At 38.3% G+C, this 24,340-nt stretch overlaps 2 protein-coding genes across 4 annotated transcripts in view; one reads left to right on the top strand and one right to left on the bottom strand.

Moving 5' to 3' along the window:
• The window catches only part of Atg16 (Autophagy-related 16), a 153,262-nt gene that overhangs the window by 89,271 nt on the left and 39,651 nt on the right, over positions 1–24,340 (bottom strand). The gene's annotated exons all lie outside the window — the stretch shown is intronic.
• Positions 1–24,340, top strand: part of neo (ZP and PAN domain-containing protein neyo) — a 50,551-nt gene that overhangs the window by 4,170 nt on the left and 22,041 nt on the right. Inside the window, exons 2-3 of one of the 2 annotated variants that reach the window (XM_076120278.1) lie at positions 9,794–9,838; positions 18,681–18,723. The gene's annotated coding sequence lies outside the window, so the exon portion shown is untranslated. The remainder of the gene's footprint in view (positions 1–9,793; positions 9,839–18,680; positions 18,724–24,340) is intronic. The other variant, XM_076120279.1, reaches the window with a different exon arrangement.

Here is a 24,340-nt window from a genome sequence, read left to right on the forward strand (position 1 = left end):
ACTACATGATGTGCATTATAACCAGCTTAAATTGCGCAGGGATATAACAATTCGTTAATTACAAGAAATCTGTTTAAAATACAGTTTATTAAGGCATTTTAGAAAAAGGCTAAACCACTATTTTTACGACCTGAGAAACTATTATGTAGACAGCAGCAATATGCTCGAAACAATAGACAAGTTCGACAGCATAAAATTCACATCAAACTTTCAGTCTCTATATTTCCCATATATCTATTATAATTTAAGTGAAAAGGGATTTTACATAGATGTTTCGTTTGAACACGTATTTAGTTGACCCGATTGCAAGCGCAGTGAGATTATAATTAAGAGGGTCACGTGAGAACAGCGATGGATCGCAGCACGGTTCGTGACTGCGCCCGCGCCGGCGACACGCCATCTCCACTCAACTATTGGGCACAAGGAGATACTGCGCCCCGATTTCCTGATTATTTTAATAAATTTTACCTTACCCTATGAAAATGAAAATAATGACTTTTTCAGAATCAATTTAATGTTTTTCAAAATCAATATATATTTCATATTAGAAAAAAAAATCACTCGTTATAAAGTATGTCCAACGTAAATTGACGTAATAAATCCTTACTTTATGTATTACTTAGTATAACTAACGTATAAAGAAAATACCTATTCAACTAAAGAAGGATTCTCATCTTGTTTAATACAATTATTTCAGCTGACTATCAAAACCAACTTAGTTACTTTAGCGAGTCGTTATTGTTCTTAGAAGCGCTAGGAAATTAGAAGCTAATCTATTTTAATTATAGTTATTAACGCGTCATTAGTCAGATAAAGATAGAAAAAACGCTGCTTGTAACGATAAAATACGGTACTCTAGTCAGATATGTCGGCAACTATAATTTATCTGAAATTCATGCACTACAAAAATTCAAAAAACGACGGCGATCTGATAAAAAAAAAATGTTGATAAATGTGATGTGTAGTTAGCAATGTAGGATCGCGAAGCTGGGTTACTCCTATTTATAAAGTAACGTTTAAAGGGCGGTACTAGGCGGTCGTGCGCGGGGTCAGGATGGATTCCATCAGGCGTGCTTTCCATGAAGGATTTTAATTACGTCGTGTCGGGGTGAACGACCTGTGGCTGGCGCGGTGCGGGTGCGCGCCTACTTTTGACGGCCCCTCCTTTAACAGGTGTCCCGTAACTTAATTTATTTTTATCTGTAATAATCGACGCCATTATATTATTCCGTCCGTTACTAACAGCATTCTAATCTATTGTGACACTTTCAAATTATATCTATTCGCCAAAAATCATGAATTTTAAAATATAAAAAGTTAAAAGGCGATCATCATTTTACTTAAGAATATAAGAATGCTCTACTACTTTATAGCTCAAACGTAAATAATCTTATCTAACAGGTAAATGGCCAATAAATTGGTATTTATATTTATTTAAACATAAAATGTAGAACAAGAGTAACTGTAAACTGAAACTTAACTTTTTAGCAACATCATAAAAATTCTCGCAGAAAAAGTAATGATGCATTTGTTTGTTTATGGTATGATGGATATGTAAATGAGGGGAACCTGTGCGCCTCTGTGAGACGAACAATGGGCGTGGGCGTGAGCGGTCACTGTTGACTCATCGACGCTCATCGCCGACACGGATACCTCGACACCAAATCCAAATATTGATGCTATAATAAATTAGCCAAACTTTGGAAACTGGTTTCCGTATCAACGCTATAATTGGAACATTATGGCTTTAGTCTACTTTATTTTTAATATTAAAAAATGAGAGCAACCTCTAGTCAGCTGAATAGATAAAAAAGGAACCACCAATAAAACCGCGCTGAAAATTTGCGAGTACCGTTGTCTAACGTTTGCGGTCAACTAGAGCACTATGAAAAGACGGCACCAAAAGTAAAATCTCGCATCTGAAAATGGTTGTTAATTGAATTTTTAGGAAAATTTTGAGTATTTGCCACAAATTTGCGTCATAAACAAAAGCATTACTTGGTTCGGATACGGGCCGTAAATATCGCTGCATTGCATTGATCGATCCATAAAATTTTGTGATATACTGTTGCGGCCTAGATAAAGCGGACAAAACAAAATTATACACAGCCAGGTTTACATTAGCCCAGAATGAAATACCGTGTGAGCTTAAATGGAAAACGTGGCTGTAAAGCGTTTTATGCTCTATAATACGTTGCAAGTGGGGCGACTTACAACGCCTGCAATGTGCTCAAATTGATTACGGGCGATACACGCGAATCGTCTAATAAAATCACTAATGGAACGGTACCAGTGGCGTGCGTCGCATAACGGCGCGGCTCTGTAGTCGCTCCCACGACTGACACATTATGCAACCTGCGCGGGCGTCAACGAGCACATTGTGAGCTATTGATCGCGGTCGCGATCGAGTTCCCGACGAAAAACTGCTTACACCGTAACTGAAACTAGACCTTATACTTGTATTCGTGAATCACATGTAAAAATCAAATGTCAATAAAAAGCTAACCAAGAAAATCTAAAATATGAAAAATGGTGTAATTTTTTTTTGCATTATGATTAATCTTTTTGCATTATGATTCAAAAAAATCCTGATTCCGCGTTTCAATCGTTATCGATTATAAACTAAAGGTACTAAAAACTCAAATTAGCAAATTAAAATTGACCTTTAAATTGCACGTGTTGATAATTATAGGCAGGTAGTAGTTACACGTCAATAACTAGTTTATTATGTCATACACGAATCTCTAAAGAACACGGCATTCATTTGTCTGCTTACAGCGCGTAACATTGCATATAAGAATGTGCTTTTAATATAATTAAGATGTATTAAGCACATGAGCTAATAACAGAAAAATTATATACCGGTAAAATTAATGATCCTTGGCTATGAGAGGGTTGTATCATACAAACCAGTATAAGAATGATAAGGGTACAAAAACTATATTTTTACACCGTAAAGTCTTAACTTAATTAACGCACATGTAGCTATTTTTACATTCCACATTCAAGTTATCAAATCGACTCCTTTACAATCAGCATCATAATAAACGAAAAAACGAAGTAGAATCGTTTACAATGTATTAATTTACATGACATTATACATAATACCGTCATAAGGCTATTAGAGTCAATTCTCACACTCATTACCACTCGGAATGTTCATAGAACGTTTAGTTTAGCGTTGCATTGTGTGCACGCCGTGTGAATACGATAACAAGATATGAACAAATTATAAAATACAGCTTCAGCAAACATCAGTTCAGCAAGTCTATTAAATCAGATCTATATTATAAGGAAGTTTTCTATTGCCTACAAAAACACAAAAATCAATCTATAAAACGTGTCAAGTGAAGTAAAATACTTATGAGGAACTTTAAGCTGCTTTTCCACGAATACTGAAATAAATAAAACGATGAATGATAAAATGATGAATGACGACTTTATAAGGAGTGGCTTCGGTATGGAGCGTTGGACGATGGTACCATCTCTGTGAACGCGGCACGTACCAGTAGCGGAATTCGGCTGCGGTTGGCGAGCGCGTGACCGCAGCCCGAAACGCACGGTCCGCAAATTAGCAAAGAACTTCTTATGCGTCTGTCAGATTACTTGCGGTGAAACTCCGCAGCTTTACGCTCAACACTTCTATTACCAAGAATCAGTGTGTGACCCAAATACGCTCCACGTTCCGCACTTATTTGGCGTGGTATGAATGTGGAATGTCATTTGCACCGCGCGCCGCTATTTTACACCGCAATGGATATGTGTCTGTGCGGTCGTTTACTGCTGTCTTTCGTTAATTTTATTTGCGTTTTGAACTACTAACTGTAAATGTGCGTACACAATGTTCACGTTTTATCTCACAACCGTATTTTCCTACATCCGTACTAGGCTTTACTGGAAACATATTAACTGCCACTGAATGTCGTTCTTATCACAGTATTAAATTACAACCTGCAGAATTTATGTTTAACTGAAGTGGTCGCGATAAATTTATTAATTTCACACATTAAAACTTTCTCGTTATCATATGTTAGTGCATGATTGTGGGTTAAGTTCCTTGATTCCTATCATTACAGTTATTTACCTTAATGCTAAATACCCTTTATCTTGAGATAAATTCACTCGAAGTTGGTAATGTGTGGGCATTAATAAAAACTTAAGAAAACACATTCCTCGTTTTAGTCGTGACGATTGGTCTGTGCCTAGTATGTCGCAGACGGTTGCGATCGCGGTAACGAGTGCTCGAGTGGGCGCTTTACATAGATCCAATGCAAATTGAGTAGCGATTTGCGCACGTATAAATCAGCCGTCGCTAACACTACCACTTCGCATTTCGTCAATTAACGTCAACCATATGGTGCGCAATAAATGCATGCGTTGCATCTCTAGCAATTTATTAGAAACTCCGTCGACAGATCTCACCGATAGAAAATAACTTAGCAAATATTCTGTAAGTACTTTGAAAAGGGAGAATTTATTTAGTAAGCTAAATAGTAAATAGAACCGGCTTTTAGATTCTAATGCATCTTTAAAAGCCTTCGGGTATTTTTGTTACGTTAACTAGAAAGTGAATTATAATCCTAGAATAATTTGTTCGGAGTGGTTTGAGTGGCGAGGAGGGCTAAATTATAGAGGATTTCTAAGAAAGAACCGCGTGCGCAATTTAAGAACTGGCTGTTAATGATTATCATTGCTTCTATTTATGAATGGAATTTTTAAGCTGTACAGGATGTTGTACATTGTAGTTTTTTAATTGTATCTAGTTTTTTGAAGCTTTCTTCGTTTCAAAATCATTTTTAATCCCCGAGAAAAGCTTTTGTCTTGTGAAATTACTCAGCGGGCAATGTAATAAATCTCGTTCAATAATTCGGCAACTTTTTGATAATGTCAACCGCTTAAATGTTCGGGTACTAGGTTAATTAAAAAAAACATATTACTTATTAAATATGAAGATCAGGTAGGTTTATTGTTTGTATGATCAGCGAGCAGGGCGGAACCGACGTACTAAATCAACTTAACGGTCCTCGCGATTATCTGTGTTTATCCTGGCGGCATAAACGTGCACGCCTATCATCAATGCTTCCGATTAATTTTCGCTTTACATATTATGTATATCATATCATATTATCGTATGAGAACTTGCAAGCTAATCTCAAAGTGGAAATAGGAATGTCGTGAGATCACTTCGACGATTTACTAGATGTGATCTATCTGCAGTAGGAATACGACAATACGCAATTAATGAGCTTGAGCATCTTGTCCGGCGTAATGAGCGAATGCTAGTATAATCACTAGTTATGGCTTGAGCAATAGGAAAATTTATTGCAGCAATTTGAAATATCAAAATAGTTATTTCTACGATTCCTTTTCTGATTGATTTATTACTATAATTTATATAAATATTACATGTGCCATGTAAGTTGTATGAAAAGGTATAAATTTCGCTTTTATTGTTGGAGGCGAAGCGGAAAGTGGCGGAGTGCGGTAGAGTTGGGCTGAGTGTGGTGGTGTGGTGTGTAACTAACGAGACTACTTTATGAGTTTTGCGATCGCGTCAGGAGATGATCCCGGCACGGGCGGGTGCGTCGGCAGCCGGGAGGTGTTGCCCGGGTCGGGGGTGTCGGGGGCCGAGCTATCTAATCGGGCGTCGCCTCGTCGCCGGTGGGCGGCGATCGGGATAACGCGCCACCACCGCCGCGCCCACACGCCAATTATGTGGGAAGAGGTTACGATTGCGCGCGCGATACCGCGAAATAACGCAAACGGACCCACCTAGAGACGATCGCGTGCATTAATCGGGAAACTATTACCAATGCCACTCCAATTAATGCCGACTGATAAATATGTAGATAGCTCAACTACTTTCTTGTATAAATCTCTATGTAGAGTAAAATGTGGGGCATAGTGAGTACAGAGTCTATCTCTTTGCATGGATCATCAAATCTAGAAATAACATCCTCACGTCTTTAATTAAATCTCACTATTAAAGACCTAAACAATGCTTCATTTGCAATAGTACCTGCACTTAGCATTAAATTCAAGAACGAAGTAATTGCATCCATCAGTTCCGCATATTACATAGTAACAAAGTTCATGAGATAAATTACAAGCTTTTAAACGTGATTTGATATAATTGCACGAAGCGCAAGTGCCGCATAGATAATGGGAGCGATGTTATCAGTGGCGTTTCATACGGACGTTTTCCCGTGCCATCGCGATCGATAGGAGTCAGCGGCCGAGCGACGTAATTACAATAAATACGGTTCACATGCGAACAGGACCGTCCAACATGTCTACGAGGTGCATGCCGCCGCATTCTTGCAATTACGCAACACCTCCAGCAGACATTCAGCGATATTAATAAGTGTAGGAAATACGTAGGGCAGGATGCACTCACCGTTACCTACTATCGACAATTTCAATTTAACATTTAACTTTGCTCTCCAGAACTAACGGTTAATTTATGCAGATGTGTCAATTATGTCTGTTTGTCTGACCCACGTGTACTTGATGTTTGGAATTATAAATTATAATTCAATTTCATAATTACATCACTCTTGTATGCAGTATAGAAATGATGCAAATGTATTCGTTGTCCACTAACATACACTCGTGAAATCATGAAATGACTTAAGGCTTTTATATCTGAATTTTATCTGTACAACAGATGAATACTTGCCCATCTTCTGCACTACAAGCCGTTCATCTAAGTTTATGACAACATATTTATAACTTCTTACGGGCAGGGAATACTAATCGCGTTGAATTACTTGCAACTGCCTGAGTATAAAATTAAATTTATTTATCACTTGTAAGTGGTGAATACTTTAATCAAGTAGGATACGTAAAGAATATTTAGTTTGACTTGGAATGGTAAACATATTGTAGTGAAATGTTTAGTAGTCTTTTTAAAGTAAGTACATTTTTTTGTGAAATCTTACAGACGGTGTGCTCATGTTATCACCAATGTACAATTAAAAGTGAAAGTCGTTCTAAGTATTAAAACAAAGCTTATTAATTGTGTATTATTGTGTAATTGATTTAAATGCTCTCATTTTAGTTTTTTTTTCTAAACGTCTCAAGAAGTGCTAAGATGTTGCTTTACATAGGTCTGAAATTTTAACATAATTATGCCAGCATAATGAGGCGGTAGTAGCATCGCAAGCTGTAATCAAAGATGGCATAATCACTGGGTATGTAAAATAACGCGCGGTGACCACGCTAAGGCATCATCTTCTACTGTTAGACCAGTTCTGTCACGCACCGCTGTCCCTGTCAACACATACATAACCAATCTTAATCTAAGGAAGTCTTAATTCAATATAAACCTTGCCACTTAATCAGGCTCTAACGCTGTCTATCCGGTCGCTAATTAAAATGATAATTGTAAGAAACAGCGCGCCACCACTGGTAACTAATAATTCCCGATGGAAACACACTATCATTAGAAATTTGCTGTATCAAAAGACGCACACAAAGTGTAATGCAATTGTAATGAACATGCCCTTGAAAAATAAGAAGCGTTTCATGTTTAGTTATCCGAGGAAAGTGTACAGAATAATGACAGAAGGGCGGTTCGGCGTTATTACTGTAATGTCAGGTTGCTTCGTCTTCGTTCGCGAGCGTTACACAGCATTTCTCCCCAGCGTCAGCGAAACTAAAAAATAACACAAATAACCGGCTTGCCACAAACTCTATTAGATTTCCAACTTACTTTTTGCAGAGGTTGTCGTCGCCTAACTCGATCTCGATGCGGACGTGAGAAAATTGTTAATCTTATTTTGTAATAGTAGTTTGCAAGGAGAGATGATGAAGCGGCTTTTGAATTGAAAACTTATTCAAAAAGATGACATCGTTCGGTGGCACTCAAAGGATTTAATTATATACCGGCTCTAGTAAAAAATGCGTCCTGATTATAATGTTTAAATACTTATTACCAAGTTTACCGTAGGAATGCTATTTGGACATTAGACTCGCATCGTCACGATACTGTTATATTAAATGAATATATTTCAAAGAAACAGCTCGTCGTTTAAACTTTGTAATTGACTGTAATATTATTTATGAACATATTTATCTGAACATATTACAAGGAAATTGTGATAGTATTGCCGTTCCGCTAGCGAGTTTAATGTAGAAAGGAAGAGTGCAAGTGTCAGAGCGCAGAGTTGCGACAGGGAAAGCGCTTTGCCATATCACGAAAGGGAACTTCAAATCCACACTCGGTACGTCAGGTTCACTAACAACTTACCACATTCGATCTAAGATCAAATCGAACACAGGAACTTGTAAGGGCACTTTCTTCGAGTCGTTCAAGTTTTTTGATGTTGAACTGAAGGAGTATAGCATGTTTAAGTGTTTACCAAGTATTCAAGTTTACATAGTTGTAGCGTTCAACTGGATGTTCCTAGTGGAACCTGTCTGGCGCCGCCGCTGGGTGCCTTCGGCGTGATCGGATTTCCCGTTTGCGATTATTGCCTTTCTTTATTTCACAGGGCGGTTCGTTACCGTCGGTATCGGTATGTAACGGTACAGCATGGGCTCAGGCATTTGCATGGTGATCCCATTACGGCGACCGGCGGGTGGAAGTTATTAAAATACGTTTAAGATCGTAGTGTATTCGGCGGGGGCGATAAAGAGTAGACATTGCAGAATCGTGAGTTTGCTTCGAGCTTTATTGCGTTCAGGATGAGATCGAGCTCCGCGGGCTAGTACGATGCCAACGTAAACAAAGAACGAATTGAGGTGTTCCGCAAGCGACGGCGCTCGTCGTCTGACGGACCGCGGCGCGCTGCCGTCTCGCTGTATCTCGTTAGCGGCACATTGTTCGCGCCCAGGGACCGACACCGACATCCACCCCACTGTAATTGGCTACGCGAAATATAACTCTGACGCAATTATTGCCTATATATTCATTGTTGGTTGGGTTCATTTATGCGTATCATTTATTAGTATGCAGGGTAATGGTTAGAAAACGCGAGAACTTTAAAATGCATCACATACGTGCGTCGGGCTTGCGTAGTTCAAGGACACAAGGTTAGAAAGTGGGCCTACAAATGCGTGCGGTAGTGACAAGGCAGCGCAATCGCGTGACAAGTCTCGCTCTGAACATTATCATTCCACGTACGATGCTAAACCACTTATTCGGCTCGTGGTGACCGTTACCCGCCGCACGCACGCCGCCTGCATCAATGGCATATTTTTCCTCGGCGAAACTCCGCGCACATTTACCATTCAAGGTTAACCCGGTCAGTGTAGCGCTTTGTTTACATGAGTGTCGCGACATCACACGGCGGACGTTCACACCTCATAGTCGCTTAGTAACAAACGACCTATTGTCTCACACGAGATTTTTAGATTAAACTCACTTAAGACTGATTGCTTCATAAAAAAACGTTGCGGAAGTATCCCAGCTAACGGAGCATACAAATTATAAATACCCTTTACATTCGTTACATACAAATTGTTCTGTAAATATATCAAATCTTTCGCCTTAAGCGTAAACTTGCACACCTTCCTGTGCCGGTTCTATCTAGAAATCTAGATAATAAACATGCGTGTTCAAAGACCATAATCCAGACATCCCATGGGCGAATCTAAACTATTATGTCAATAAACCAACAAAGGCAGTTAATTGAATAGGCACTTAATATACCAAGACTATATAGGGATGGAATCATCATCTTATGTTAATGGGTTTAAAGAAAGATATGAAACTATTTTCGTCGAGCATGTCCATTTTCGAAGAACAGTTCAACAGTATGTGTAATTAATGTGTTTACGATTGTTGCAGGTGTCCCATACGACTGACATCGCGTAAAGCCGAAGCGTTGACAAGGTAATTAAAATGTAGCTGTTATTGTACCTACTCATATATGTTGTAACGCCCTTTTCAATCAATTTAAACATTCTTAAAATAAAACAAAAACATTAATCATTTTGAAAACACATAGTGTTGAGTACGTATGCAAGTATGTAGGTAGTAGCAGATACGTGCTCGGAAGATACATTAAGTATGTCGAGGGTTGCTTACCACAAGTTTTCCGGTAAACACAAGGTGTTAATTTATTTAGGGCATCGCATGTGGGATGTGAGCTCATTAATATCGAAAGTATACCATATCCGCGAGTTTGTGTCATGTGTGGGGTTGTTAAACCTGTCCTTACGCACTGCACCAGTTTCTTTGAAACTGGTCAGGCCAGATATTTAATAGACCTCTTCGTTGTGCTAATTGCATTTCTTTAATGCGCTTAAGGAATTTAGATGCGATAACTAGTAGGAGCGTGTGCGAGTCCAGTCATAAAGAATCTTGTATGTAAGCTTGTTTTAAATATAAGGAAACATATGTAAAGTAACACCGAAGCCAAGTTAGAAATATTTCTAACTATGCTGTTGAGTTGTAGATGAAAACAACTGATTGTATTAATATGGCTTACGTTTTAGAAAAAAAAATATTAGCTATATTTATATTTTAAAAAACCGACGAAAAGATCCTGTAAAAAAAAGGTTCACTTTTAACACCTTACACCTTATTGAAACAAAAAAAGCTTTCAATGCTCTTTTATCTGGCTTCGAGTGTGGAAATATATTCATGGCAATACAATAAATTTACGAGTCCTAAAATAAAAACATAACATCTCAAGTTACAGCCGCGTACTACAAGATATGTGTGTATACGAGTACTAAGCGGGAATGTAAATAGATTGACGTGTGTCACGAACGTAGGCGACAGAAAATGCGAAACTGCAAATAAGTTTTTCAGTGATTTGAATTTGAGGTGCGATAGGTGGGCACTCGCGTGCCCGTCCAATACGAGCACCCGTCATGCCATCCGTACATTTTAACGAGAGCGCGATCGCCCGCGCCGATAGCGACAGTCTAATGAAAACCCCGCTGAATAATGCATTAATACCAGCGTTAAATCGTGAGCACACACTATCGAACTGGCGACGAGAAAATACTACCTAGATGCAAATTTAAGTCAACACCGACGCCGATAAGCTTCTGTGGGTAATTTGAGAAATTCAAGTTTAAAGGTAACATTAATACCACTCTCTAGGATCGAGTCGTTTAGTTGTCTGTTCAGAAAATGGTATTCATGTTTTACGACTTTATCGAAAGATGAAGCATTTGCTCTTTTAACCTGGGTCATGCGGTACGATAGTGGAGATTTATGTACGCGAAGGGGACAATGTTTGTAACTAACGGCAATACTTGAAAAATAAGTACGGCGTTGACAGTGGAAGCGGGGTATCGACGCGGGTGTGTAGGTGGTGGTAGAGTATGCGGCCGAGCGTCGTGCTTTGGCTCACGCTGCGACCCGCGCTCACCTCCTCTATTGAAATGTCAGTTCGCGGACCAGTGACGAGACAATCGTAAAACACAATGTTAAGGTCACATCATGACTTCAATAAACAATTCTTAACATGGGAAACGTGACATCGCCGCTGTAACCGAGACCTCCTGAAAGTGTGCCAAACTTGTATCCAGCCAAAGAGACAACGTGATCCCTTGTTTGTGCCTGTGTATATTGTCACTACGTTTTCTTGGTGCTGTACACAAGTTAAAAATAAACGGCCCGGGACGTTTAAAGTCGAATTTGAATAAGCAGTTCACAAAAATATTTGTCAACTAGTCTCTTACAAACTCAGGATCAGGATTAATACTACTGAAAAACTAAACACATAAAATTCCAACAGAAGGTAAAAAATAATTTCTATTTATATGCCAGTTCATTTAATTAATTACGAGAAAATTTTCAGCATAATAAGTTGATTGTACCATGATCAAATTTAATTTAATAATTTTATTATCTCTGAAAGTCAAGATTGACTAAGCACAACACTGAATGTGAAATTTATAGCGACGAAACTATTTCCGTCCCATCTACAGCGATAGTATAAAGTGTATAGTAGTTAGGGGCCAAGTGTCAGGGCAGGACGGGGCAAGATGCCATACCGTCCACAGTCACACTACCGTTCCCGCGTTCCAGATAGACTATGAGCATGCAACAACATACTTAGATACAGGCAGGATTGAGGTCACTCGCGATGTCACAGACAACCAGCCATGTGCACACATGTACGCGCATACGAGTTCCGCAGTTATGCATAAAGGTATGCATCTTCAATAACAAAGTGCAACAAGTGCCATTCTATATAGCCCGAGTAACATAAAGGGCTCGCAGCCAACTTCGTTCTACTGCACGTTTAGAATTTAAAAAATCAAACCAAATAGTAGGAATGTTTATATATGCGTTCCGGTCATATATTTTGGTCTGCATCGTGATTCACATTTCAAACAATTTTAACATACAAAACAGTGGTAAAATTACCTAAAAATACAAATGAGAGTGTCAAAGAAATCAGTATCCCAGAATAATTTATCATAGCAATTTGTGTGTCAACAGGACACGGGGCGAGCGCCAACATAGCGGGGTTTTACTTTCTTATAGTGGCCTCAAGAAACTAGTTAAGAGAAAGTAGGATTAGTATCTTCAATGTATTTATCGTTATATAAGCGTAACTGAACCTTCCAACTATTTAATTGGTGAGTCAGCAATAGTTAAAATTAATATTGAAATAGTGAATACAAGGATGTATCGACGAGGAAGTAAAATTTACTATTATAAATTACTTGCTGACGTAGTAAGGAATCTTCCTTAGAGTGAAACAAATTCGCGCCTACAGACATCCAATTAGGACGGTGGTATCGTGCGTATCCACCGACCCACGTGTGTAGAAAATAGGCACTTACTCATAAATATTTATGGCGGGTACAAAGCCGTCTTTGTATACTTCCACATTCACTCGGAATTATAATGGCTGTCACAGTAGGATCCCGAACAAGAGCCGAAACGGCTCGCATTAAGAAGAATAAAAGATTCTCGCGACGTTTTCACTTAGCAACCGACACGGCGAATATTTCAAATAGAGATGACATAGAAAGAGTTAGTTACTGGAATTTGTAATGGGAAAGCCATAAGAGTCGGGGCGACGTCATAGCAAGTTGCGCTCATGGCTGAGTTTGAGTTTATGATTCAGTTTTTGTTTGTTGTGGTTTTATTAAGTGCGGTTCCTGGAGGAAATGAGTGCGGCGACAAAGAGAAGGTCGATGTCGTTGAGGACGGTGACGCCCGGCATTTCCCGTTGCGGTGGTGGGTACGATCGTCCAAGCGGCAGGCGGTCCGTGTCGTACGGTAGTGGTACAGTTAGCCTGGATAAAGGCGGTTACGGTGTCCGCCGCCGTCGTTGTGATCTGTCAATTAGAACCCCATAACCTTGTTCACATCGCTGATCGCTCCGTCCAGCCCTAACGATTACAATTACCGTCTGTCCCTAACAATGAGGCGCATTCTATTTCCGCCATGGACCATCTCGTTAGTTACGATCAAGTTAATTGTTAAATGTTAAACGACAAGGTCAGGAACAAGAGACTAAAAGTGTTTTTTTGGAGTGGCATTTCGGTCAACTCCGTTTCGGTGTTAATTCAATAGCTATGTAGCGAATTTCACGGTCTGCACTGAGGATGATTCTAACAGTACTGGCAATTTTTGTACTTATTGCAATATTTTTTATTTTACTTAGTTCTGATGACAGTAAAAAATCTGTGTAATTTTTATGGGTATTTTTATCAAGGTACGAAAAGAGAGCGCATTTCTATCTGCACTATGCAGGCGATTGTAAATGCGGTCTGTTCTATTCGTGTCGTGAAAGGATAATTGCATTAATCAAAATATTTATGCTTATCTATACTAATATTATAAAGCTGAAGAGTTTGTTTGTTTGTTTGTTTGTTTGAACGCGCTAATCTCACGAACTACTGGTCCGATTTGAAAAATTCTTTCAGTGTTAGATAGCCCATTTATCGAGGAAGGCTATAGGCTATATACCATCACGCTACGACCAATAGGAGCAGAGCAGCAGTAAAAAATGTTACAATAACGGGGAAAAAATTGACCTATTCTCTCTTATGTGACGCAAGCGAAGTTGCGCGGGTCAGCTAGTCATAGATAATAGAAAATCTCAATTATTCCTAATTAATTTTGACACCTCAGATTTTCAATAATGTTTTAAACTTAGGTTTGTCTCATATTCAGTCAAGATATTTAAAGTAGATATACTGTACACTTAATTAAAGTTCTGTCAAAAGCAAACGACAAAAACTTAACATACAAGTATGTACGGACAGGCGAAGTAAAGCTATTTTAAAGTATCACAGTCATCGAGCCAAAACCGTTCCATGAAATTTTGAATCGGAGTGGCTCGAGACACAATCACGTTTTCCATCACTGTGAAATCTACCAATAGTAATGCAGTCCAGTGGAACGGTGGCTGTAAAAGATGCGTGGCATCACGTAGACATAGTTCCAAAATAACGTCGTGCTTGTTGTGCGCCCGCGCAGGTCGACGTCCGACTTACGAAATTTAATCGAATTATACAAAACTCATTGCCAAACAAATATTCCGATTCAACGGTGTCTTTTTACATTTGGTTCGTTCACCTCAAAATAAGGCGAAGTATCTCTGATTTAATACAGAGTCCAATACACAGTCAGCTCACGAGATAGATAAGAAAACTGTCTCTCGGTGAAGTAAAGAATATTTTAGGTCGAGTTTAGCGGAGGTGGAAAATGGAACATGGTTTATTTCTCTATTGTTTTGAACGTGCTTTGTATGAACAACACCATTTAGTGTTTTGTGGACGGAGGACCGTTTAGTTGCTTTCACGTTATCGAGTTTTCAGCGACAACCTCAGACGATATTTATGCCCAACAACAAGGTTTCGTTGCGTGGGTGCACCTGTGACGTACAGGTATCCCTTCATAAGATATCGCAATCACGATTCCACCATCTTTCAATATAAGATACAGACCCTTTTTGATATACTGAATGCTTGATAATATTACCACAGTCACAACAGCTTCTCACTCTGTTGTAATTTAAAATTTGTTAAAAAAGTATCAAAGACTGTTAAAATAAATGTATGGTAAAACAAGCAAAGTTTGAATATACAAAACAGATACTCTCGATTTTCTTTCTAGTACAAATACATGCAAAACAAAACAATATAACAGTGAATCTATTCATGAGCACTTTGTAAAGAGTTTATGTTAGAAATTAGCAAAAACGGCGTGTATTTATTTAGCATGTTAGTTTGAAAAACGGTTTATAAAACATACACGATAGATAGCAATTGAATTTCTCTAGAAAAAGGAACAGATGACACCAAAGCACGCCTTGTGTGTTTAGTCGCGTGCCTTTCGAGATGAGTCAATATTAACAGGTTGTCGACCTGACTTCCTTTCTTCCAATAGTTAGAAAGGATATTGGTACCACGAGTCAGTTGGTGGTAAACACAGTGCACCTGTATTATTTACACTTTGCTATCACGGTGCACTTTAAATTAAACAATGCCCTTCCTAAACATTTAAAGCACGTTCTAAGGTGAATATGTATGTACTGGGAGGCAACGCGGAATCGTGAATTGAATGCATCTGATTAAATCCTGATATAAGGAGGGCACGAATTCATGAGCAACAATCCGTGTTCGAGGTTCGATTTCCGTTATCTAATGTGAATTTACAACGTTAGATTACAACAATGTGGTTGGAGGCATCTTCAGTAGTGATCTTAACGTAATGGAAATAAAAACACTTCCTAGTGTTGCTCACGTGAGAATAATGCCTAGACCGACAGTGACAGATGGTGCGCGAGTACCGTGACTGCGTGTTGTGCGAGGGTAGAGTGGACAATGCCCACTATATTAGAGCTTAAGCAGGTTCCGACTCTCATAAAAAAACGCTTATCCCTCATATCAAACCAATTAAATGCTTCGAAGCATTTTACAAAGCTAACTGTCCCATCAAAGATATTCAGCTTAATTTAGTACTTGCATTAAATCAATAACGTTACAATACACAGTACACATAATGATAAAGCAACACTTAAATTAAAATCTTAGCAGTAACTTTTAAAGATGTAATCATGACACACAGAATTTGTCTATCGCACTGTTCTATTATTCATCGTTTGATCTCGATAATGAGACCGAATTAAAACTAACGTCTGTTACGGTGCATAAATATATTAAGATGATAAAAAAGTGCTGCTGATACATATCAGTTTGTCTGTCTAAACAAATAAGCAACGATCAACAAAAAATAAACCTATTTAAACGAGTGTCAGAATTGGCTACCGAAGATCAAACTACGAGTGCTACGTTTAACAAACGAAAATAAAAAAATATATAAGAAAAAATATCAATGAGCTTTTCTACAGTACAGTCATTTGTTAAATATAGATGTAGTAGCACTGCTTTTATATTTATAAAACATGTTAAGAGATTCTAGCGGAAATTACTTGTCTTTTACATGACACTAAGCTGGTTTAAATATGCATAAATCGTACACGGCCCTTACACCTTAGAATAGTCACAATTATTAAAGAATTACTATAGAAAAATACGTAAGTAGGCATACTACTATATGTTAATACATTAAATACACGACTGCGCTAAAATGCGAAAATTCAATACGCAAACTGCCCATCTTATTATGGCGAAATCATGGATAAAGGCGTATTTTGAATAAGTTTGATGTGAACGGATCCACAGGCAAACGCCAATACAGTAGATAATTATAAATGTTATAATCTAATATAATGACTTCCTGTGAAGTTATATAATATGTCAAGTAATATACATAAAAATATTGTATTTGAAAAGATTTACCAGTACCATCAAACGACTTGAACAAGCCAATTCAACATAAAACCGGTAATTATAATGTAGTCATTTATCAGGATGGAAAAAGAAAATAACTCACTGTAAAGGAAATAAAATACGAGAACACTTGTTATAACTGTAAAAATAATTGTATTTGTTCTAAGACAACTTGGTATGTTTTTAGATGAGGTAAAAAATCTTGTAAGTACTCTCGGTTTCTTCGTGTAGATTTTTGTAATGCCTGTTTCTGTTATTTGACTGTGAAATTGCGATTGTAAGTCAGTCGAGCGTGCTTACTTAGCTATAAAACAATCTATGGGAGCCCAAGTGCCGTTTAAGGTTCAATGATCACTAGGATCAGTCAAGACTACTACTGACGGATCGGTAACTTTTTCTACTGATACGGTTCGTCCGGCTTGCTCAAGCGTGGGATAGCGATGAGTGGCTGGCCAGTGACGTAAGGTATGTAGAGGTGCCGTGATTTGATTAATGGAACAGATTGAGAAAATTGAGTTGGCATAAGATAAGTGGCATGTGTTTTATTTATATGACGTGCGGTCGATGCAAAGTGACGCGTATAAATCAGTTTTTTATAGCTTACTGTACTTTAATTAGAGTCGAAGCGGAAACTGGCGCTATGTTTATTTTACCCTTGTCATAATTATATTTCAGAATGGTTTTTGCACAGTCAATTGAAATCTGACTAACTATACTGATGTTCCAAGTAGTACAAAGGCGGATATGTGGCCTTATTTGGGTCGTATGCCGGGATTTATTTTTTTGTGATGTACAAATATTGGTATATCGTAGCTACATACTTATTTGGCCAGTGTCTGCGTGTCCGTGTGAGTAACGGCACCCACGGCGGAATGAATTTAGATATTTATTAGAGCTAAACGACGTCTCAATAAACATTATTTATGGACATACATACTATAAACGAATTGCTTAGCAGGGCGATAAATAAATATTAACGCAACCAAATTAAGTTGCTTTTTCAATAGCCTAAGGCAAATACTCATGTATGTGTATACGTACCACGCTTAGTATGGCAAACTGAGATAATATTTAAATGATTACCTGAAACAAAAATACATAATGTTAAAACAACAATATTTCTCAGAAGAACAACTTAATTCAGATGTCGTCCATGTGAATACAGTTAATATTCGTATTTAAATCGAGCGATTCTTCTCATATCTATTTGGAATACAAAAGTATTGCGCTTCAATGTAGGAGCAGAATACTTTACTAGCAAAACTATGTTGAATTTAAATATTTTCCCGTAAGTTTAAACAAGTAAGTAGCGCTTTACATAATTCATTAGCAGCTAGTATACAGAAGAATTCTATGTTTTGATCTCATTGATATTTAACGACGAATTTATTCTAATTTGTGAATATTAACAAGCTTGATTTACAGAATATGTGTTAGTGTGTTAAAAAGTCATTGTTTTGCTCGTTTTTTTTAAATGGTGCTCTTATGATTGCAAGGAGCAAGGAGCATATTAAACTCCGCTTATTTTAATCAGTTTAATTCGCGAAACGAGATACATAAGGCGTAAACGCATCATAAAGATCTTAATGGGAGAATTAATAACATATTTAATGGATTTAAACATCTGCATCCGCAGTCGGGTCTAGGTCTAGTTCGAAATGAATGGCTTCATCATTTCGAGCTGCGAATATACAACAGAAATATGGGAGAAGCGCGCATTCCAGGAAACCTTTAGCGCAAAATGCTTGTAATTACAAGTCGATACGGGGAAGTGACCCTGCTCTGTTCCTGAACTCAATGAGAGAATCACGAGCGTGCGCAATAGTGCGCATGCACTCGCGTAGGATTCCGCGCGGGTGTGTGATTACAGTCACCTGTCTATAATTCAACATGTCATAATTGAGATACAGTCATGTGTAAACTGCGTAATTAACAATGGCGTTTTCTTTTGATCGCAGCACGGCGGTGGCGGTTTGCGGGTAGCGGTTGCGAAGCCCCAAGGTTAGTAACCTCGCGCACCATACTCTACTGAGATCGGAATTCGTGAATCTTAAGAAATAACACGTCATTATGTCTTATTAGCCGTAGAGGAAACACTTAGAGCAAATGTAAGGAAAATACCACCTTTCGACTCGAGAGATTGTTATACGATCCATTATTGCAACCATTACAAAAATTAGTGTTGCTTTATATTTAATAAGTGGTACGTTACATTCTATTTAAAATTATTAGAACGAATAAGGTTTGTTTCATCAGTAACGGTGTATTAAGAAGACAGGTAATGACATTGTCCAACTATCAAGAAACAAATCAAAAAGAAATAACAAGTATAAAATCAACGAAGTGCAAACAGATGTACAGTTAGATTTTCTGGTGTTACTTGCTAAGTGACTCGCCGATATACTCGGGTAAGCGTATATCGTTATTAATGTAGCGCCCATTACCAAAATTGATGCACGAGTGTTACGAAACGAGTTGCCGAGATGAGTAGCAACTCGGTTTACCGTTGTTCCGAAATAAAATAGAGCCCTAATGATTGATTGCCTTAAATTAATACACTGTTGATTACTGAGAAATAAAAATCGACGAGTTACATTATTAATGTTTGTTTTCAAGAACGAAATACCTCTTACGTTTTGCGTAAAAAATGAAGTCATTTAAAAACGAGTCATTTATATTTTAAAGGCAGTTTTATTAAAGGATTATTAAAATGATAAAAGTAAGTGCTCAATAAAGTAAGAACGCATTCTTGTATCACGCGGGTAAACGCCAAATTCCAAGGGTTTGCTCCACGCAGGCTTCTAAAAAAAGCTCCAAGATATTTTGGCCAGTACCTCGATTTCCGAATTATATGAACCGGTTTGCGTGTAACATTATCCTGTTACTTTTTACCGTTTTACAGCAGTGAAAATACCACCAACTTGCGGCCCACATAGCGTGCTGATATGCATGCATGTCCGTCAATTTTTGGTTCTTTAAGTAAAGACCAATTACTCACTCATTTACCTGCCACGATAAAAAATAATCATGAACATTTCTCAAAAATCTACCCTGGAATTTAAATTATAGGTATAAAGTTCTTAAATTATCTGAAGGAAAATTCGACGTGAGTATTCACATACAAGAAAATAACGTGTTAAAGGTAGTCAGCAAGTAATCTGTTTTATATTTAAATTACTAAAATATTTTAAATTGACATAAGCATTTTTGTAGACTTTAAAATCAATCAATGAAAAAATTATCGAGCGCTCGGGCTTTCGTTTAAAAACGAAAATATAAACATCAAAAAACGTAGGTGTAACGTTAAGTGATAATAAGCTATTTGTATGATACTGCTAATTTCATTATCTCATAGTTAGTTGTCAGCTCACTGATTTATTATCTTAGAATCACTTTCGCGGCGCCGGCGCAGACGCAGGCGCAGGCGGTGGCAGCAGACGCCGGCAACACATGACGTTCTTGTGTTAATTCAATTATGATTATCTCGTTACCGACGCCTAGACACTGTTTGTGAAGAGTATTCGCGCACTGTTACCTTATCTTAATAGGTGATCAACACTTTAATTATATGTGTACGAACATTATATTACACAACGTCGTAAATATTAAACTTGCTGTACCATTACATTTTGAATTAATACCATTACACGCGTAGTGTATATTTACATCGCATGTTTCATTTGCATAAAACGTTTTCGTTATCAATTTTACCACTAAAACACTTATTGAGATATCGACCGTAATTCATAGTATTTTAATACCGAGAAGGCTTTAAATTGCAATAACTTATTCTGCTATAAAAGTAGAAAGCAATAACTCAAGGAAATAGCAGTGATTTCAAAATAACAAGTCATCGCCGAGCCACTATATCAAAGAGGCGGACACACGAGAGAAAGCAAGCAAAATATAAAGCAAACCTATTTTCAACCCGCCGTCATGTTGCCGTATTGTTTCCTGATTGAACTCGAATCAAGAAACTATTCAAATGTAAACTAAAATAGATTTTATGTTAATTTAGAGAACAATCACAATAAAGATTAGTTCAATGCGAGCACACAAGTAGTAATACAGGAAATGTCCGAGCAATATCCACCCTGAGGCGCAGGGTATGCATCGGGAAGCAATCGTGTACATACTATAGAACAAGCAAAAGGCGGTCGAGATCTCCGCCAGAGGCTTTTAATTGACAATGGATAGCGACCGACCTGTATAGATACGCCAGATGATAGCGTTTTACCTTTAACCCTCTCATTACTGTGTGTGATAGCCATGTTCCGCGGACGGTTATGGCTCCTGCATCGCTCAATTTGAACAAACTACGCTAATGCGTTATTAGCCGTATCTTGTGAAATCTGCGAATCGTGCAATATCTCCTGGGTTATGTGTTTCTTTAAAGCAAACACAGCTTTATAAGGCAATGGGCAGTTATTGTAAAGTCATTACGTACGCGGAAGACAAAGTTGACAGAAGAGTTACAGCGCTTGTAATCGTTATGCTGATTGCCAATCTCTAAGAAACATAATACTGGGAGAAAAGCTGGAGTGACATTAGCCGAGGCGCGCTTAAGAGTTACATTAATATATAGAGTGTGCGGACCACCCACCGTCTTGATCTTGTTAGATCATTAACTGAACAATTAGTTATATTACCTCACCGGCTAACTGCTGCAACTTTTAATTTGATAAACACCAACGATTATGTACTAATCACACGGCTTATGCGCGGAAAGATCATTAGCAGCAAACTTTATCTTATAAAGCCGTGAAAAGGTGTTTTATATTAAACTGTTAGATTTATTTATTGATTTTGTGTAGGTTTTAATATTCGTCTATTATGTCCTATTAATCAGCAAAGATTAAAAAGACGAAAATTAAAGATGATACATAAATACACTAGTTGAGAAAATTAAGGGCACTTGAACATTTACTTACAAAGTACATGACTATAAAAATATTTCGAAAGTTTTCACTGAACCGGGATTTCATCATGAGTGCAATGCATTCAGATATTATCAAACTAGTCTTAACGCGCTACTTAACGGTAGTTATAATGTCACATTAAAATGTACATAACGTATTTTTCTGGTTTACAAAAGTAGCCGCTCAAAGGTCTTCACGTTCTTGTTTGTTTTACGAGCGATGTTTAGAAACGCGCGACGCCGCTGCGCCGGGTTAGGCTCCTTGCATGCAAAGATGTCGGGATATAGTGCACAATAAATATGATCGCATGGCGGGATCTGTGTGAACATAATTGGATATTCGCGGTAAGGCCGCGATTCCAAAGATAAATATGTCGAGGACAGCGAGAAGGCGGCGTTGTCAAGTGTCCATCCAATGTTATCTGCGCGCGACATCTTTATACCTAGGTCGGTTTTTCTACGCGTGCGCGGTGCGGTGGGCGGTAATGGCGTCCGCCCCAACGGGATTCGCGCGCCGACATCGTTTCGCGTCTCATCGTGCGGCCGCAATACATCGCTCCACTTAAATTACGTGCGAGCTTGTTCCGGTAAACTATCGCGATACCAAACACTATAAAAACGCTCTTACTCTTGCACCTGACCACCTTCTCGGACACAATGTTTCAAGTTAGAAACTTGTATTGCACTGTTGCACTTGTTGCACTGTAGTCAACAACCTAGACAATGTCTATATACAGGTTGAGTGCTTCGGTAGTGGCGTATAAACGTTTCCAGATCAGTGTCAGATATGTCGGCCAACGACGAGTGAATTCAATACTGTCGGCGGAAATCTGTTACTTAGTTTATTGGGTAATAATACAATATCACGATGAATGGCGCAATGATGTGCTTAAACGAACCTCGTAAACGTTCGATCAATCGACGATAACGGTAGGCGTGAGATGACGTGACCAGTGTAAGTGTATTGACCCTTAAAAATATTATTGAAATGTACTACATAGGAAGGAATGTGCTGTATTTCAAGAATTCAAATGCAAACAGCATTAAAAAATTCTAGGTTAATGGACAGTAAGACGTATGTGAAACAATAAAAAAGGTTTAATTTAAATACTTGAAAATACTGCAGGTCATTCCTAAAAGATAACTTTATAAGATAAAGATTTGTGAAACTAAGAAACAATGGTAATTCCTCAATGAGAGCCTCCCACGTGCAACGGAACCTCTTCCGCCGTTTAAATTGTAGAGCATCAAAAATAATGGGCGCAAACAAAACCAAGTAAAAGACCATTATAACACAATGTATACCGTTACTCCAAATCAGATGAATGATGTGTTTAGTAATACACGCCGTCGTTGATTGCTATGTATTAGTAACATTAATCATGCAACTTTCAAATAAAAATTATTTTATATTTTGGTGGTCAGTTAATTGTTTTGGGCGGCACCAATTCGCTTTTGTCTAGAGGCGTGACTGCTATTAGTAGTGTACTCGAGCGAAATGATTGACGTACCATAAACATATATAAACATAATTGATAGGCTTTTAATTTATATGGTAATATTTTTTACATGAATGAGCAGCAACTATGTAACGGTTTGTTTTATCTATGTGAACACGTTATAATTATCTGTTGATCTCGTCCTACTTTGAATGTTCATTTTAACACTTTTTAACTTGTTAGTGTCCCCGTTTAAAAGTTTTATCGTTAATGGAGGTCACGAGATCTTAACTTGATTAATATCGTACATGAACATAGCAATGTTACTTGTGTGTGTCGACGCTGCAGCGAATGTATTTAGGCCACCTGACCGGTGTCTTTCCGATTCAAAGCGACCGGCGATCGTTCAATTTATAGTCAAAAGTATAGGTATGTGAGCACCTACGGGCATATTGCTTGCCGGAAGAGCTTCTTCACCGTTATAACATTAGTGTTTTTGCATCCGCCATCAGTGGGACAGGAGTGTGTCGCCGCTCCCGTGCACCGGGAACCAATCAATTACATATTAGCTTAATGTGACGCAGATAGCCCGCAGTTCACGCCAGGAGATTTGCATGGTGCATACAAACGGCCGACCGTTCACGGTGCCCAACTATAACGGACGAGCGACGGAGACAATCATAATTTGATGCTTCTTATAAAGGTAGCATTTTTGTACAGTCGTGTCTTTATTTACAATGGTAACAAAAATAATACGTGCTCGCTAAACTATAATCAATGTACTGTTACCTAAATCATTTTAACAATTGAAAATAACATGAATCTAATATCGTGATTTCCTGGATGTAATTGTATTACGAATGCCAGTCGGAACAATGTTCTTAGCAACATAAAGCACGGTCGTGTGCTGTATTCCAATCGGATTCGTGTTGTATAAAATATTTTCATTAGAAGAGAGTTAGTGTAGGATCGTAAAGTAAATTTTAATTGGAGGTGTATGGAGTATCGTATGCGGGTGCGATAGAGGCCGCGAGGAGGCTGCAACAATGGCAACGTGCGCGGTAGGCGGAGGCGGCGTCGTGGTCGCCAGCGGGCGCTTCGCCGCCGTCTGCCTTTACAGAATAGCGCTTCGTTACAAGCGCGCCCGCCTGCCAAACGTGCCCAAACTTACCTTAAACCAAATGCTGCTTTCGAGTGTACAACAAGTATAGGTATATTATCTGTCAGTAAAATCTATGTAGAGCATATTCACAACCAAACG

Source organism: Anticarsia gemmatalis, chromosome 11 (genome assembly GCF_050436995.1).
Source record: "Anticarsia gemmatalis isolate Benzon Research Colony breed Stoneville strain chromosome 11, ilAntGemm2 primary, whole genome shotgun sequence".
NCBI lineage: Eukaryota > Metazoa > Arthropoda > Insecta > Lepidoptera > Erebidae > Anticarsia > Anticarsia gemmatalis.